The sequence below is a fragment of the Panicum virgatum genome, chromosome 4N (assembly GCF_016808335.1).
Source record: "Panicum virgatum strain AP13 chromosome 4N, P.virgatum_v5, whole genome shotgun sequence".
Taxonomy (NCBI): Eukaryota; Viridiplantae; Streptophyta; class Magnoliopsida; order Poales; family Poaceae; genus Panicum; species Panicum virgatum.
This window is the reverse complement of record NC_053148.1, coordinates 47,239,197-47,243,948: the sequence shown is the minus strand read 5'-3', so window position 1 is coordinate 47,243,948 and position 4,752 is coordinate 47,239,197. Positions and strand designations below refer to the sequence as shown.

The following is a 4,752-nucleotide window of genomic DNA, read 5'->3' as shown; positions in this document are numbered from 1 at the left end:
TGTACGTTTTTCTAAAAAAAAATCTCACATGCATAGAATGTTAAATAAAGTCTATTTGCAAAAAATTTTCAGGGATGGATATAATTTTTCGCGACGAATCTAATGACTGTAATTAATTGATGATTGGCTACAGTAATTATTCTCTAATCACACGATCAAAGACCTCATTAGATTCTTTAAGGTTCCTAGCGCAGAGATTCTGGAGTTGGTTTTGTAAACTGACTTTACTTGACACCGTAAGTAGTTGTCAAAATTTCCTAGCATTTCCTAGCGTGCGAAACCAAACAAGGCCAAAGATTTGGCAGATGACACTTGAGTGCCGCTCATGTCCTTGCCAAATCAATCGATCGATTTGCTGCTGGAATCTGAGACCAGAAATCTCTGTGGATCAGCCATTCGGCCTATTATTTCTTTTTCTTTTTCTTTTGAAATTTTACAGCCTATTGTTTCCGGCCTACAGCTTTTAGAACAGGCCCCGGTTTGTTCCTACAAGAGCCTAGAATGCACTTTTACTGCTAATTAGAGATATCAAATAAAGGTAATTTACAAAACTAACTTTACAACCCTTGTGTTAGAAACCCTGAAGAATCTAATGAGATCTTTGACCACGTGATTAAAGGATGATTACTGTAGTATCACTGTAGTTAATCGTCAATTAATTACGTCATTAAATTCGTCGTGAAAAATTACACTTATTTCTAAAAAAAATTTCAAATATATTTTATTTAGTACTTCATGGGAGTTAAAAAGACGCGTTCTAGAAATGCTAGAATGCAATCAAACAGGACCAGTGTGGTACAAGGCAGCCATTGCCAGAACGCGATCTTTTCTGGAAGCCTGTCCCCTGGTTTCAGTCCGTGAGCTTCCGACATGCTGATGCTGCCCAACGGAAAAGGCAAACATGATGAGCCCCTGACATTTTCCGTCTCGAAGTACTCGAAACCACTTGTGCTAATCACCCTTTTACCCAGTGGCGGACAACAACCAAAAAATTAGGTGTGGCATTGCATTTCTAGACTACATTCATATATTGTACGAAAATAAAAATTCACAACAAGACCATCGTTTAGAAGTACTTTAAATGAAGAAAAACATGTAGATTACACATTAAATCAACAACGGGACCAAAATAAGCTGTTAAACAAAGAGAAAACATAAATTAGTAGTGAAACATTAGAGTTAAAATATTAAATGTAATATGAGATATACAATTAGAGTATAGAGTTATACCGATAAATTTATTAGTTGTGTTCAGTCCGGTTGCGTTTAGGATGCTTCGGCAATTTCATATTCCTATCTTTCTTCACTTGAAATGTCTTTTTGATAGATTGAAGATCAATTCCTTTAAATATCTCCCTCTCAATATACACAACCATTAAGTCATTAAGCCAACCATCAAATATCTTGTTCCACAACTCAGTTTTAATTATCTTCATGGCTGAAAAAGCCCTTTCAACCGATACGGTCGCTACTGGTAGTAGCAATGCCAACTCAATTAGACGATAAACCAATGGGAACATCGTATGTCTGTTGAGCTCAACCATTTTTAGTGCTAGGATTGCAAAATCTTGACAAACTCTGAACTCCTCAATTCTCCTTACATGGATAAGAAAGGTCTGTAATTGATCTTTTATTTTTTTCGATCATCAAAAGAGAAGTCATCTAAATATATCTCCATGAGGCGAGCAAGCTTATTCACATCAAACTTAGAAAACGATTCCCTTGGATCAAGACATGCAAAGCAAGTAAGCAATTCCGAAGATACCTCATTGAATCGATGATCAAACTCTGTTGTAATAGCATCTATTGTAGCATAGAAGGTATCAACACGGAAGTAATGATCTTGAGTGATATTGTTTCACCCTCCTTTTCTTGATCGACCAAATCTTGGTACATTATCTTCCATATTTGGTATTGGGATATCATTCTCACAGCAAAATTCTTTGGCTTCATCAAGTAATGGCTCATAACCTTCACTTCTCAAGTTGACCAAACGTGCTTTTACATCAATGACCAAAGACATAGCCTGCAAGTTGGACCTTTTTGTTTGAAAGCCGAACTAACTTCATCTCTAATATTAGGACCAAATTGATCTATTGGAATGCGAAGACCCGGATCAGAGATGACATGTTCTGGATTGAACTCAGTTATTATACCTTGATCACTTGCATCTTTATCTTGAGTTTGCTCTCTACTTGAGTTCACACCACCACCGGCTTGACCTTCAACATCTTCAACTGGTATTGGTACTGCTACAGCATCAGTGCTCTCTACTTGAGTTTGCAGCACCAACTCCTCCCTCTCCAATGCCTCAAGACCAACTCCACTTCCATGAGTACTTGGAGTGCTGCTGGATCTTTGGGTAAAGTAGCTCTTTAGATCTACAAACAAAAGATTGCATTGAAGTAAATCAAGCTCTTCACAGCAAACAAAGAGATTGATTGTTTGATTGAATAAAGATTGCAATTTGTAAACAAGAATATCTTTTTAGTACCTCTTCCATAGCCTACTGCTTTCCTTTTTCCCTTTCTGTTTATGCTGCTGCTGCTGGAGTCCATTGGGACTTGGGAGCAGCGAAGGCGAGGGCCAAGGGGGCGGGTGCAGGGCCGACCGCGCGGGGCCGCCGGGCGCAGGCCGGCCAGTGGCCGCCGAGGGGCGAGTCCGCGAGTGGGCGGCGGCACGACTCGGGCGCTTGGCGAGAGAACGAGCGGAGGGGCCGCGAGTGGACGATGGGCGCGCGACGGCTAGGGCTTCGGGGATCGGGGTCCTGCGGAGCTGCGGAGGGAGCGCCGGGAGCGCCGGGTGGAGCGCTGGAGGAGCCAAGGAGGCCCACGACCTGCAGTTTCCTTGCTCTTTACTTGTTGAGCTGCGCTGAAATGCAGGGGTACTAAAAATTTCTTTGGGCTTTAGATATGGCGCGGGCCATAGTGGGCCATAACAAGCCCTCCGCCCTTGCTTTTTACCCCCATGTGTCAGGATAAGCACCTGCACGAGAAACAGATAAATGCAGTTGAAATTTGAAACTAAACCATGTAGAATACGGCAAGGTTTTGTAACAATATCTGCTTGGAAGTTGGAACAAAGAATCTACGAAGCAGCAGCATGTTGGAATGTTGGGAGAAGTCAACATGGGAAGCACACTGGCACAACATGTTGGCAAGTAGGCAACTCGTAATTTTTTTTATGAATCTTACTGCATGTATAATCTTACTGCATGAGTACCAAAAAGGAGATCTAGCATGTCTTTGGTAAATTCTGTACGATTTCCTAGGAGAACTGTGAGAACCGCCCAATTTGCACTCGGTTTAGGTGAAATTATTGATTAATTCTTTAAGATGAGGACTAGCACGTGTCCGTCTCTTGACACGCCACGTGCTAATCCACACCTTAGAGGCACTTAATCAACACATTCAACTAGAACGAGAGCAAACCCGATAGTCCCGGTACGTGTTTGCCACATGCCTAGGATTAAGCACACGTACCGTTACACAAGCACATACATTGCCGATGATCCACAAAGAGCAATTTTACACACTTAATATTACAAGTTCGATATAGGTAGGTTCAAACTAATTTCCATTACAAGCCTTGGGCTCACGAAAGCCATATTAAACAGAAACTTAAAGTTTATTACATTTACATACTCTCACGGAGTTCTATTACGATAAAGATCCACTTATGATGACGGTGTCTTGCTCAAGGACACCATCCCAGCCTCAACGACCTACTCCTCCCCCGCACCTGAATCGGCGGGGGTAGAAGTGGCCGAACACCACTCCCGGTTCACCTGCAACTAGGGTTAGAAGCACCCTGAGTACAAAGGTACTCGCAAGACTTACGCGATTAAATAAGCAAGGATCATGCAAAGGCTCAAGTAATAGCTTTAAGGATAAGTAATTATTGCATAAACATAAGCTCCCTAGACTAACACCTAGCAAAGTTAATTAATGTTGCCCGAACCCTCATTAAATTTTAGTGGAACGTACTAAGAATAACATAGTTCTTCCCAAGATACTAAAATCCATTCCCACAAGTCCACACTTCTAAGAGGAGTTCATGGGATAAAGAGCATGCTCATAATTGAGAGCGCGGCAATTCAAATTGATTATAAACTTGTAAGGGTGTAGTACTTTACCCACACGACGCAAGGACCATGCGATTCACCTAACCGGCCAAAGTTGGGTAAGGGGGTACTCGCGTCAACCGTTCCCAACAAGGCTCGATCATTGAACTTCACACTTAGCTTACGCGTAGAGACTTAGTTCCACCAGGGACATCTCTAAACTTTACTACTCATAGTTCCACCCGGGAACACACTAAGCCTTTCTATATAGCCCTTAGCCACATATCTAGGACTACATATCAATGATCAAGTCAAAGAAGGTAATTGGCTCATCCGTACCATTATATTGGATATGTGGTAGCATGGAAAGATGCTCAAAACCGACGTCATCCACTCGGTCCTTAATCGATCTAAGCGGACTATGCCCAAGTAACTTTATTCTCTAGGCACTACCATTCCGCTCGAATCTCGGTACTACCACTTCATCACCACCCAAACCGAACCAGTGCGATCAAGGATTATCGATAAGTGTGATATTCCAGCCATACTTTCTAACAAGCAAGATGAGAATTCTAAACAAGGCTAAGCATCTAGTCAAATTAAGTAATTAGCTGTCTAATTGGTGCCAAGGACATGGATAAACGAATCAAGGAAGGATAATGCATGAAAATTGGTACAAGAATGCAATA

At 41.7% G+C, this 4,752-nt stretch overlaps 1 long non-coding RNA gene across 1 annotated transcript; it reads right to left on the bottom strand.

Moving 5' to 3' along the window:
• Nucleotides 1–992: 992 nt before the first annotated feature.
• Nucleotides 993–2,022, bottom strand: LOC120670520. Its single transcript, XR_005673227.1, has 2 exons — nucleotides 1,231–2,022; nucleotides 993–1,134 (listed from the first exon to the last, which is right to left on the bottom strand). It is a non-coding gene; the product is annotated as an uncharacterized LOC120670520 (long non-coding RNA).
• Between the last annotated feature and the right edge of the window lie 2,730 nt (nucleotides 2,023–4,752).